This window comes from Schistocerca nitens, chromosome 4 (genome assembly GCF_023898315.1).
Source record: "Schistocerca nitens isolate TAMUIC-IGC-003100 chromosome 4, iqSchNite1.1, whole genome shotgun sequence".
NCBI lineage: Eukaryota > Metazoa > Arthropoda > Insecta > Orthoptera > Acrididae > Schistocerca > Schistocerca nitens.
In genome coordinates this window covers 890,091,155-890,104,989 of record NC_064617.1, presented here as the reverse complement: position 1 = coordinate 890,104,989, position 13,835 = coordinate 890,091,155, and the positions used below count along the sequence as shown (strand labels likewise).

The 13,835-nt window shown below is 44.3% G+C and overlaps 1 protein-coding gene across 1 annotated transcript in view; it reads left to right on the top strand.

Moving 5' to 3' along the window:
- The window catches only part of LOC126253431 (BMP and activin membrane-bound inhibitor homolog), a 286,791-nt gene that overhangs the window by 261,620 nt on the left and 11,336 nt on the right, over positions 1–13,835 (top strand). The window lies entirely within an intron of this gene.

Genomic DNA, 13,835 nt, shown 5'->3' with positions numbered 1-13,835 from the left:
TCCAAGATAGCGGTATGTAGACTTGGCAACAGCGCATGACGTCATCTAAGATGGCGGATTTTGGTGGGAACATAAACCAATTGGGCTACCTCCACTAACCTAACCCCCAGAAAAAATGGCGGGAAATTTGAATTTTGGCGGGAAAATAGGTCAGTTGGGCTACATCCACTAACCTAACCCTCCAGAAAAAATGGTGGCAAATTTGAATTCCAACAGGATAGCGCATGCAACATCGTACTTGTCTTCATTATTATTCATTATTATTGATTATCATTTATTAACATTCTTTATCCATTATTATTATTTATATCATGCACGTGTGATGCAGTCCTACTGGCTTAGTTCATATCTCAGACACCAGGGAGCGCCGCTGTGACGTCAGTCAAGATGGCTGATTTTGGTGGGAAGAAAGCCGATTGGGCCACATCCACTCAACTACCGTTACGACCTTAAATTCTCCTGCACATTCAGTCTTTGCTGAGCTATCGTTGTCAAACCACCGCCATGTGTTCGATCATCGAAATGAATGTGGGTGATAGAGCAGCTTTCAATAACTGCATTTCATGTAGACATTCGAGAGACAGCGATAGAACACATTCTGCAGAATGGTCTTCAATGGTATACACGGAGTATACGAATATGATTAGACTGAAGTGAATTCACATCAACTGGACGTCTCTTGCGTTTTGGAAGAGTGAATGCTTGATGGTAAATATGTATGCAGTTTGCGCATGAGCATATGCTGGTTACGGGATGCATCCCTCTGCATTGCCGAATTCTGCTGAACAGAATTCTTGTACTTATTCCTCCGACACTCTTCCATTATCATACGCTTCTACACCTCATGTAGTGTACTGTGGCTACAATCCTCCCTCGAATGTCTATATGAAACATGTATGGTTATCAGTCTCTTATTCACTCTACAGGGCGGAATCTGTGGACTCCATCTGTCTGCGTCTAAAATAAATCTTATGTGCAGATGTGGGAACGTTTTCTAAATGTTTTCATAGCAGGTATGTGCGGCGGGACGTAGGTAACAGCCCCATATTTAACAAGTGGGATGTGAAAACCGCCTAAAAACCACATCGAGGCCTCACTGTTAATCCGCCGTGTCCCAGTAGCTACGCTTTAACGTTATCGGTTATCCGTGCACGGGTTCTTGCAAGTGCTTTGTCCTCGCTGACACAATTACAGCGTGACTGGCAAACCTCAAAGTTCCTCATTTATTGCGTTTGAACTTTAATTATGCTTCTAAATTAAAAATTGGCAACCAATGCTGTACAATCGAAATAAAGTCATGAGTTGTTCAATTGACTCTTTTATTAGAACATGTTACGCGTTTCGGGATTACACCCATCTTCAGGCATCACAAACTTCAACTCCTTCCTAACTAGGCGCACAGCCTTGGACACTTTCTTTCATCAACTGCCACTAAGGACTGCTCGTTACTTGCGTGGTGCAGATTGTAAACGGACTGAACAACATTTTTTTTATCTTAAATATCTTTGTGACTAATGCCCTTTTGGCATATTTACTATTTTATAAATGACATATAAGTACTGCCAGTCTTTCACGATAATTTCGTACTTATAATTTGTATCACACGTTTTTAGTCATAATTCTGTGACCATGTTATAGACCATTCTTTGGTGTAAATTCTGAGGAAGTCCCAGCAGTGTCGAAACCCGGTTAATTCGTTAAAAATTAGTGACCCAGGGCTGTTTTCTTTTAATTGGAAAGATTAGATATCTTGGTAGGAACGTGTTCTCCTTACTACACTTGATCAGAAGCGAAAGATTTCAGCCCGTATTTAGTTCAGAGGGAGTACACGTGGTGGCTCTTATCGACGTCAACTTGTGAAGTGCGCTGCGACTTCGCGTAACAGATTTACGAGCCAGTATACGGACGTCGGGCGCACGCGAGATGCGGCCAGCGAGCGATCAGAAGCCGGAGGCGATAAAAAGGTCAGGGAGCGTTGCCGGCTGCAGCTCTCCGTTCTGCGGCCCCTGGCGGTAGGCAACCACACACACACACACACACTGATATACGCGGGTGGCCAGCCGTCCCATAGCGCTGCGTCCGCCATTCTCCTCGCAGGCGCAAGGAATGTCAGCAGATTTCTCCCATCGCAACATTGTGTGATTTTCATCTCAGCAGCGCTGATCTCTCATGCCTGGTAGAGCTAATGCATACCTGATACGCCGCGAACATTCATGTACCCTACGAGTAACTGTTTATACGAAGTGCGTGGCGAAATATATTTTTTATTGTATCGTACTTTAAAATTGGTCGTAGTTTGCGGAAATATGATGTGAAGTGTGTTTTTCGAGTTTTTCGACCACTGTCGAAGATCAGGGTCCTTTCGGTTTCCGTGCAGGATGATCTTCGTTTGCTCAAGGCGGATGTCTACCGTATTCCTTGCAGTTGCGGCATGTCAGATACTGCTGGTCGGACTATCAGGACTCTGGAGGACCAGTGTATTCAGTACTCTCCACAGCCGAGAAAATCCACCACTGCAGAACGTTGTCTTGGCACCGATCATCCCATGGAATATGACAGCATGGAGAGTCTGACATCCGCTTTCTTCTATTGGGATAGTGTTGTTAAGGAGACAGCCGAAATTAAATTAGCAAGTAACCTTATAAATAGAGACGGTGGTTTTTGTTTAAATTCTGGTGGAACCGTGCTGCCTCTCTGTTGTCAAAAAACAGAATGCTACGACACCCACTGATTATTAATTTCACTTTCACTTTCGACGTCGGTCATCTTTTGTTTGTGATGGTGCTAGTGTTTAGAGTGTCTGTGTGTGTGTGTGTGTGTGTGTGTGTGTGTGTGTGTGTGTGTGTGTCAGAGAGAGAGAGAGAGAGAGAGAGAGAGAGAGAGCTAGCTTTCCGGAGTTTCTCTGCAAACTGAGGTTTCAAATTCCCTTGCAAGGCACTTACAGCAGGTATGCCTTGTAAATGGCAGGGTGTGCTCCTGTCGAATCATCAGCGGTTGTCGGGGACACCATCTGGCTGGATTCCGGTACGTTATTGGCACATATTACTTCCTTCCCCAGACGATTCGCGGACCGCGACGAGAATCTTAGAGAAATTGGACTTCATGCGGAGGCTTCTCGACAGGTATCCCTACCCTTCTAAGCAAAGAAGAGAAAGCAGATAGGTGGAAGGAGTATATAGAGGGTCGATACAAGGCTGATGTACTTGAGGACAATATTATGGATATGGAAGAGAATGCACATCAAGATGAAATGGGAGATATGATACTGCGTGAAGAATTCGACAGAGCACTGAAAGACCTAAGTCGAAACAAGGCCGCGGGAGTAGATAACATTCCATTAGAACTACTAATAGCCTTGGGAGAGCCAAGCCTAACAAAACTCTACCATCTAGTAAGCAAGATGTATGAGACAGGCAAAATACCCTCAGGCTTCAAGAAGAATATAATAATCCCAATCCCAAAGAAAGCAGGTGTTGATAGTTGTGAAAATTACCGAACTATCAGTTTAATAAGCTACGGCTGCAAAATACTAACACGAATTCTTTACAGACGAATGGAAAAACTGGTAGAAGCCGACCTAGGGGAAGATGAGTTTGGATTCCGTAGAAATGTTGGAACACGTGAGGCAATACTGACCCTACGACTTATCTTAGAAAATAGATTAAGGAAAGGCAAACGTACGTTTCTAGCATTTGTAGACTTAGAGAAAGCTTTTTACAAAGTTGACTGGAATACTCTCTTTCAAATTCTGAAGCTGGCAGGGGTAAAACACAGGGAGCGAAAGGCTGTTTACAATTTGTACAGAAACCAGATGGCAGTTATAAGAGTCGAGGGGCATGAAAGGGAAGCAGTGGTTGGGAAGCGCGTGAGACAGGGTTGTAGCCTCTCCCCGATGTTATTCAGTCTGTATATTGAGCAAGCAGTAAAGGAAACAAAAGAAAAATTTGGAGTAGAAATTAAAATCCATGGAGAAGAAATAAAAACTTTGTGGTTCGCCGATGATATTGTAATTCTGTCGGAGACAGCAAAGGACTTGGAAGAGCTGTTGAACGGAATGGACCGTGTATTGAAAGGAGGATATAAGATGAACATAAAAAAAAGCGAAACGAGGATATTGAAATGTAGTCAAGTCGGGTGATGGGGAGGGAATTAGATTAGGAAATAAGACACTTAAAGTAGTAAAAGAGTTTTGCTATTTGGGGAGCAAAATAACTGATGATGGTCGAAGTAGAGGAGGTATAAAATGTAGACTGGCATTGGCAAGGAAAGCGTTTCTGAAGAAGAGAAATTTGTTAACATCGAGTATAGATTTAAGTGTCAGGAAGTCGCTTCTGAAAGTATTTGTGTGGAGTGTAGCCATGTATGGAAGTGAAACATGGACGATAAATAGTTTGGACAAGAAGAGAATGGAAGCTTTCGAAATGTGGTGCTACAGAAGAATGCTGAAGATTAGATGGGTAGATCACATAACTAATGAGGCGGTATTGAATAGAATTGGGGAGAAGAGGAGTTTGTGGCACAACTTGACTAGAAGAAGAGATCGGTTGGTAGGACATGTTCCGAGGTATCAAGGGATCACCAATTTAGTATTGGAAGGCAGCGTGGAGGGTAAAAATCGTAGAGTGAGACCAAGAGATGAATACACTAAGCAGATTCAGAAGGATGTAGGTTGCAGTAGGTACTGGGAGATGAAGAAGCTTGCACAGGATAGAGTAGCATGGAGAGCTGCATCAAACCAGTCTCAGGACTGAAGACCACAACAACAACAACATCCCTACCATGAACGATTCGCAGGTGAATTAGGGACGGGTGAAAAAAGATAGCGGTACCAGAAGTATCCTCTACCATACAACGTACGCTCGCTTGCGGAGTATAGATGCAGATGTTGAATTTCTGTAATCTTCGACTGCAGACAAGTCTAGTATTTTATTTTGTAGTCAACTGCGGAACCTCTCCACAGCGCCGGTGCCGCAGCATCCGTAAGTGGCGAGCAGAGCTGGTCCTCCAGCAGCCTCGCGTGCGCCACAAAGCGTGCCTTGTTCCTGGCCCTCTCTCCCCACTAGATGCTAATGAGTCCCCCTTCCGCCCCTCCCTTCCTTTCCTCTTCATCCTCTTGCCAGTTACAGCTTAGGCTTAGCGCCAGCGTACTCTCCCATTATACCGCATTCGCAACGGCTCTTTACTTTCTTTGCGCGCGTGCTTGGAATATCTACGACTGTTGTTTTGACCCTCCGACTGAACCTTGGATGCCACGTCTTTGCTCAACTGAGAAGGGACGGTTCATTAGGTATGTTATTACGTTAGTTGTACGTTAGTACCATGCGAATCAAATTACAGTTTCAATTATTGTCTAATACCCTTCGCGATTAACAAATGCTGTCTCTCGTCAGTCATTTACATTAATGCGTGCAACGATCGTAAAAAGTGAAACTGTACTTAACCCGAAAGTTGGTTGGAACAATACAATATTTTTCTAGGCATAATGTCCTGTTGGAGGACCGCTTGCCATCCTCTCACCTTTAATCTCACATGCCCAACCACTTTCTGCTAGGATCTACAGTTTTACATGGACTCAGAACGACGGATTAATTAACAAATCATTGCCAGAGCTGAAAAAAGTTCAATGAAAAAAAAAAACCGCTGGTACCGACTGAGGATTCAACGAAGGACCTATCTTACTAAATGGTTCAAATGGCTCTGAGCACTATGGGACTCAACTGCTGTGGTCATAAGTCCCCTAGAACTTAGAACTACTTAAACCTAACTAACCTAAGGACAGCACACAACACCCAGCCATCACGAGGCAGAGAAAATCCCTGACCCCGCCGGGAATCGAACCCGGGAACCCGGGCGTGGGAAGCGAGAACGCTACCGCACGACCACGAGATGCGGGCGCCTATCTTACTACAATATAACGATAACGATAAATAAACCGTAGGAATGTTGACATTACAGCAATGTAATTGTTTCTTTACGTACTATCTTTCCGAGAACCTCGTTCATATCGGGGGAAAAAACCGGACGCACCGTATTGAATAGAGAAGTGAGAACCAGAAGAATCACAGACTCCGATTTCTCGCCCCTTTCTTTTAGCGCAGGACCCACAATCAGTTAATTACAGACTCTGGTGACGGCGGTAGATAAAACATGTCTTGGAATACTGTCATCAACAAAAAATTTCATTAAGCAGACTCAACAGAATTATTTACAAGAGTGCAGAACGATTATGGACTCAGTCCAAGAATTTATTTCCTTCATTAATGAGCAATGGCCCGTACTTCCTAACGGAAGGACCAATTAGCATCGCGCAGGCGCTTTGTTTGGTGACTCAGAAGTCCAATGCGAGTGCCCACAGTTGGGACAGGTGTGTACTACGACGAAAGAGGGGCTCGTCGCAGACGCTCGTCTACACGTTTCTTTCGCAGCTAAGGCGCGGCCGTGTAACATATTGACATCCTTGATGAGTTTCCTACATCTGCTGTGGTCTTGGGCGAGTTCCTCCCATTTGTCGCAGCCATTATTAAATGCATTCACATCGCGCCTGACGTACTCTTCGAAGCTCAAAGCACGTCTTGCCATGTGCTGTCTCACTAAGTGTCGGGAAAGACGGGAGTGGTCCGTACGATGTAAGTGTCCAAATCTCCGCAGGCGATGTTCGTTGAGAGTGGTGGTGACACTCGATGTATTCGCAGCATTCAGGACCGTCTCGTTTGTCACATGGTTCCTCCATCTTATGCCTAGAATTTTTCGTAAGCACCGCAGATGAAAAGTGTTGAGCTTACGTTCTTACATGGGGTATTGTGTCCAGGTTTCAACATCATAGAAGAGGGTGCTAAGCACGAATGGTTGATAGACGATGGTCACCTTAAGGTGTTTGTTGTCCCACACTCTCGTGCGGAGCTTCCCGAAAGCGTTAGCCGCTTTGCTAATTGTTGCTTTTATTTCGTCGTCTGGAGAGAGGTCTTATGACACTTGCGAACCGTGGTAACAGAATTCGTCCACTAAATTCATCAAGGAGCCGTCCAATCTTATGGCAGGCCTATCCTTGCGCCATAACCACAGTCTTCTTTACATCCACAGACATGGAGCAGCAAATTTGTCCACAAACCTCTGAAGGCCGTCTCGAATATATGCTATGGATGCGGCATCGCCAGCGAATAAAAGGTTACCTTCAAGTAAGTCCTCACGATAGCGTTTAGATCTGAAGAATAACATGTTGCAAACTTCCCCGTCAACCAGGCTTCTTTCGCAACTTCGAGAAATAACTAGATAAATACACCGATCAAGGTAGGAGCCAGCTACAGGGCCTCGATGAACTTCTCTTTGCTCCAGAAATGAATGTGATATGCATCCTCCAAATATCACAACACCCTTCAGAGCTTTGTGAAAAACCCTGATCATCTTCAAGAGTTTTGGAGAACAACCTGTCTTCACTAATAAAATTACAGTCTCTCCCTGCGGACTGTGTCAAATGCCTTACTTCGGTTGATAAAGGCAACGAACAATGGGGTTTTCTGCTCGCAGCGCTGAATTTGTCGGAGTGTGAAGGTTGCATCAGCGATAGATCGCTGGGCTTGAAACACGCATTTGGAGATTCACGGTACACACGCCCAGTAAGCTTTTTCACGCTGCCCAGCACCACAAGTGCAAACGCTTTTCCGACGATACTCAGCAGTGAAATTCCGCGGTAGCAATTGCAATCACCGCGATCGCCTTTACCTATGTATACAGTGACGATGTTGGCGTCGTGCATATCCTGCGGCGCGGTATCCTTAGCCCAACATTCCAGTAAAAGGTTGCAGAGCACAGGGAGGAGCGGAGTCAGTGTGGTAAGTTCTGTGTGGGTGGTGTCCTTACCTGCGCATTTCGCTCATTTTAGCCTCGCAACAGTTCCTTGAAGCCCCTCCTTAGTAGGCAAGGCGTCCAGCTCGGGGCAAATTAACGACCGAGAAATCTCTCCTATTGGTTTCGGCCTGATGTTGACCGGACGTGAGCAGGCGTCGCATCGTTGAAGCTGTCGATTACAATCTGTGATGACTGTTCCACCCATCTCCATAAGTGAAGCAGTCTTCTTAGGGTTGGGCCCGATGACCCTTTTGATACCCGAATACACTCCACCGATGTTTCCACCGTCGACACACTCCGGTATCCTTGTGCAAAGTTTCTCCAAGTACGTGTTAACGCAGTTCCGGACTGTTCCCTGAATATTGCCTTTGCTTTACTTAAATCTCTGCAGGCAACGTTGCAAAAGCTCGAGTGCCTGTTTATACTTGGCTGACGTTTAGAATCAAGGAGGGGGTTTCAAGTCATAACCGTAAGTTATACTGCCGATCAAAAGTGTCAGTTTCACTGAATGTGCATGTGGAATTTTTTATTTTTTGATTTGCAATGCCAGGCTTTCTCGCGCTCGATCGTACGTACTTATACACTACTGGCCATTAAAATTGCTACACCAAGATGAAATGCAGATGATAAACGGGTATTCATTAGACAAATATATTATACTAGAACTGACATTACATTTTGCCGGCCGGATGGCCGTGCGGTTCTAGGCGCTACAATCCGGAACCGAGCGACCCCTACGGTCGCAGTTTCGAATCCTGCCTCGGACATGGATGTGTATGATGTCCTTAGGTTAGTTAGGTTTAATGAGTTCTAAGTTCTAGGCGACTGATGACCTCAGAAGTAAAGTCACATAGTGCTCAGAGCCATTTGAACCATTTTTTGATAACATTCTCAGGCAATTTGGATGCATAGATCCTGACAAAGCAGTACCCAGAACAACCACCTCTGGCCGTAATAACGGACTTGATACGCCTGGGCATTGAGTCAAACAGAGCTTGGATGGCGTGTACAGGTACAGCTGTCCATGCAGCTTCAACACGATACCACAGTTCATCAAGAGTAGTGACAGGCATATTGTGACGAGCCAGTTCCTCGGCCACCATTGACCAGACGTTTTCAATTGCTGAGAGATCTGGAAAATGTGCTGTAGCAGTCGAACATTTTCTGTATCCAGAAAGGCCCGTACAGGACCTGCAACATGCGGTCGTGCATTATCCTGCTGAAATGTAGGGTTTCGCAGGGATCGAATGAAGGGTAGAGCCACAGGTCGTAACACATCTGAAATGTAAGTCCACTGTTTAAAGTACCGTCAATGCGAACAAGAGGTGACCGAGGCGTGTAACCAATGGAACCCCATACCATCATGCAGGGTGATACACCACTATGGCGATGACGAATACACGCTTCCAATATGTGTTCACCGCAATGTCGCCAAACACGGATGCGACCATCATGATGCTGTAAACAGAACCTAGATTCATCCGAAAAAATGACGTTTTGCCATTTGTGCACCCAGGTTCGTCGTTGAGTACACCATCGCAGGCGCTCCTGTCTGTGATGCAGTGTCAAGGGTAACCGCAGCCACGGTCTCCGAGCTGATAGTCCATGCAGCTGTAAATGTCGTCGAACTGTTCGTGCAGATGGTTGTTGTCTTGCAAACGTCCCCATCTGTTGACTCAGGGGTCGAGACGTGGCTGCACAATCAGTTACAGCCATGTGGATAAGATGCCTGTCATGTCGACTGCTAGTGATACGAGGCCGTTGGGATCCAGCACTGCATTCCGTATTACCCTCCTGAACCCACCGATTCCATATTCTGCTAACAGTCATTGGATCTCGACCAACGCGAGCAGCAATGTCGCGATACGATAAACCGCAATCGCGATAGGCTACAATCCGACCTTTATCGAAGTCGGAAACGTGATGGTACGCATTTCTCCTCCTTACACGAAGCATCACAACAACGTTTCACCAGGCAACACCCGTCAACTGCTGTTTGTGTATGAGAAGTCGGTTGGAAACTTTCCTCATCCAGCACGTTGTAGGTGTTGCCATCGGCGCCAACCTTGTGTGAATGCTCTGAAAAGCTAATCATTTGCATATCAGGGCATCTTCTTCCTGTCGGTTAAATTTCGTGTTTGTAGCACGTCATCTTCGTGGTGTAGCAGTTTTAATGGCCAGTAGTGTATATTATTCCCAAGAGTAGAACAAGGCTGGCATACAGTTTGGAATCTAGTTCGTTTTTCGTCACACCAATCGCTGCAGTACGCAAACAACAGGTATTTGAATTATTAGGCTTCTGTCGAATGCTTCCGTGGGAGCTGCATTAACTGTAGAGTAATTACAAGATAGTATAAGATTTATGATCTCAATGCGAAGTAAGTAAAAAAAAATCCTTTTAGATACACGGCGTGGTCGTGGAGCACGCCAAACAAAAGGAGAAGGAGAGGGATGGGTAACATTGAGAACAGTGCGGAGTAGAAAGGGGAAGCAGAAACAAGGATGAGTCGAGCGGTAGAACTGGCTCTGCTGTCGTCAGCAGGGGTTGATCTCGTAAATCATGCCGGGGCCAGTTATAAATTGAATATTAGGGCCGTGTCGTGCGCCGCCGTCCCATTGTTCGAGGCGGGCCGTCATCAATATGGACCTGAGGACGGCGTCCGGCCCGCCTCAAAACAATAACGCAGCGCTCTGACCGCGCTGTAAATCAAAACACGCTCTGCTGCTAAGGTCTGCGCATGCGCGAGGGTGGCAAGCGTCTCATTGGCTGCGACCGCGACCGGTAGCGTTCACGTTTCCTGCGATCTCCGGTAACTCGTTCACAATTATGCCAAGTTCTGCAGTTGTTGTATATAGTTTCTAACGGACAGCGTAGTTATTACTAGCTGTACACGGCCACGCTTTACTGTGGTTCAATCTGCTTAAATGGAAAAGAAAGATAAGAAAAGCAAGCGTTTCTAATATTTACGGGTATTGGATATATGTGTCCTAATCTCCTTCTCTCCCCTGCCTCTGGCAATTTCCCCCACCAACTTTCTTTATCCATCTCCCCTCCCTCTCCATCAACTCCCTCTCCTCCTCCTCTCTTTGCCCATCTTCTCCTCCCCCCCTTCTCTGTCCCATGTTCTCCTCCCCTCCCCCTGTCTCTCTCTCTCTCTCTCTCTCTCTCTCTCTCTCTCTCTCTCTCTCTCTCTCTCTCTCCATCTCCTCCTGCTCCCCCCCCCCCCCCCATCTCTGTCCATCTCCTCCACCCCGTTTTCTACGACATTAGAGATTAGATTAGATTAGTTTTTCGTTCCATAGATCCGTGCTGAGGAGGTCCTCGTGGATGTGGAACCTGTCAATTTTTCTTTTTTTTTTTTTTTTTTTGAAGCTGAAATAACAATACTAATAGTATGAATATATACAATACATCATTTGTTTCTATTAAAAAATTCGTCAATGGAGTAGAAGAACTTGGCCACTAGTCAGTCTTTCAGGCTCCTTTTAAACTGATGTTCATTTGTAACTAAATTTTTTATGTTTGTTGGCAAATTATTGAAGATGAGTGTTCCTGAGTAGTGGACCCCTTTTTGAACTAAAGTAAGTGCTTTCAAGCCCTTGTGCACATCAGTTTTGTTCCTGGTATTGTATGTATGAACTGAGCTGTTTGTTGAAAAAAGAGATATATTATTTAGGACAAATTTCATTAAGGAGTAAATATACTGAGAGGCAGTAGTTAGTATACCCAGTTCTTTGAAGAGGTTTCTACAGGACGTCCGTGAATTTACTCCGGAAATAATACGTATTACACGCTTTTGGACTTTGAAAAATTTTGTTTGACTTGAAGAGTTAACCCAAAATTTTATACCATATGACATTATGGACTGCAAGTAGGCAAAGTATGCAAGCTTTTTCATTTTTATGTCGCCTATATCTGCTAACACTCGAATTGCAAATACAGATTTGTTAAGGCGTTTCTGCACTTCTGTGGTGTGCTCCTCCCAGCTGAATTTATTATCAAGTTGTAATCGCAGGAATTTAAGACTGTCAACCTCTTCTATCTGCTCTTCTTAATACTTTATGCATATGCTGGGTGGAAACCTCTTACAGGTTCTGAATTGCATATAGCGAGTCTTTTCGAAGTTTAATGTCAGTGAGTTGGCTTTAAACCATTTATTAATATCAATGAAAATATCATTAGCAGATCTTTCTATTACTACACTCGACATACTATTTATTGCAATACTTGTGTCGTCTGCAAACAAAACGAACTCTGCTTCTGGCAGTGTAACTGTTGAGGGTAATTTCTGAAAGTAAGTTTGTAACGGTAACACTGACCACCTTAAACGCCAATCGATGCTAGTGTTAAACTTCTGCGAGGAATTTTTGAGAAAGTTGTGACCGTAAGATAACGTAATGGGAACAGAACAATCAAACTGGGATTAGTTTCCGAAACACTCCAGTGTCAGGAACAGACGTTCTCCCAACATAAAAGCAAGTTGTAACATTACATATTACTGTCGGTCGCCAGCCTAATTAGACATCCTTGTGTCAAGCAATATCATAAAGCAGAAGGCAGTGCTAAGGCTAACTTAACCTTCCTTGACACACACACACACACACACACACACACACACACACACAAAACTCTTTTTATATCTGTTCACTCTACAACACAGTAACCTAACTTCCAGATAAATGTACTATTGACTTTGAAGTCAGACAAACAAATGGCCAATGAGATAGCAAACAGTGACATATGCCTCGCAACAACATGTTCCTTAAATGAACTAGATGCAACAGTTTATAAAATCAATCACCAACACACCCTAGTAGCAATACTAAACAACGAAGAGCATTAAACGATTCTGATTTAAATTACATGGTCTGTTAATGATTATATTCTATAACATCATTGCTTAGTACAGGGTCTCTATGCCCGTGCACTAACCAACTTGTATTAGAATAGCTAATACAGTAAATATCTCTTTCTGAAACTCGGATTGAAGCCATTAAACAGAATGTAAATCGAACTACACTGGCTCTGAAGGATCCTTTACATTGCTTCACTAACTGACTAGCCCAGTACATGAGGGCCCTTAAACTTTCATGGTTTGAAGAAACTACACAAGTATATATGACAAATGATAAGTATCCTCATCAATAATTATTAAGTAAGTAAAGCACAACAAACTATAACTCTTCAAAAAACAAATGTGCTTTGATAAGCAGTCTTTTAACCTACTCAAAACGTAGTTAGCTGAGAAAATGCCAACTCAACATTAAATTTAATTCAAACACTTACTCTTGAAATGAACACTGATAAACTTTGTAATACTGGCCAAAGTGCATAAGTGCAAGAATTAATAATTTTTTTTCACTTCAGATCAACTTTACTATTTTCAGGCAACTTTTCAAGTGAGGCAAATTATTTAAGGAAATGACTGCAGATTTATTTAAAAATGCACTGGAAGTGGAGTATTTCTCAAACTATAAAACTGAGCTATAAACACTATTACTCCACACATTAGAAAAAAATCATAACTACACTCCTGGAAATTGAAATAAGAACACCGTGAATTCATTGTCCCAGGAAGGGGAAACTTTATTGACACATTCCTAGGGTCAGATACATCACATGATCACACTGACAGAACCACAGGCACATAGACACAGGCAACAGAGCATGCACAATGTCGGCACTAGTACAGTGTATATCCACCTTTCGCAGCAATGCAGGCTGCTATTCTCCCATGGAGACGATCGTAGAGATGCTGGATGTAGTCCTGTGGAACGGCTTGCCATGCCATTTCCACCTGGTGCCTCAGTTGGACCTGCGTTCGTGCTGGACGTGCAGACCGCGTGAGACGACGCTTCATCCAGTCCCAAACATGCTCAATGGGGGACAGATCCGGAGATCTTGCTGGCCAGGGTAGTTGACTTACACCTTCTAGAGCACGTTGGGTGGCACGGGATACATGCGGACGTGCATTGTCCTGTTGGAACAG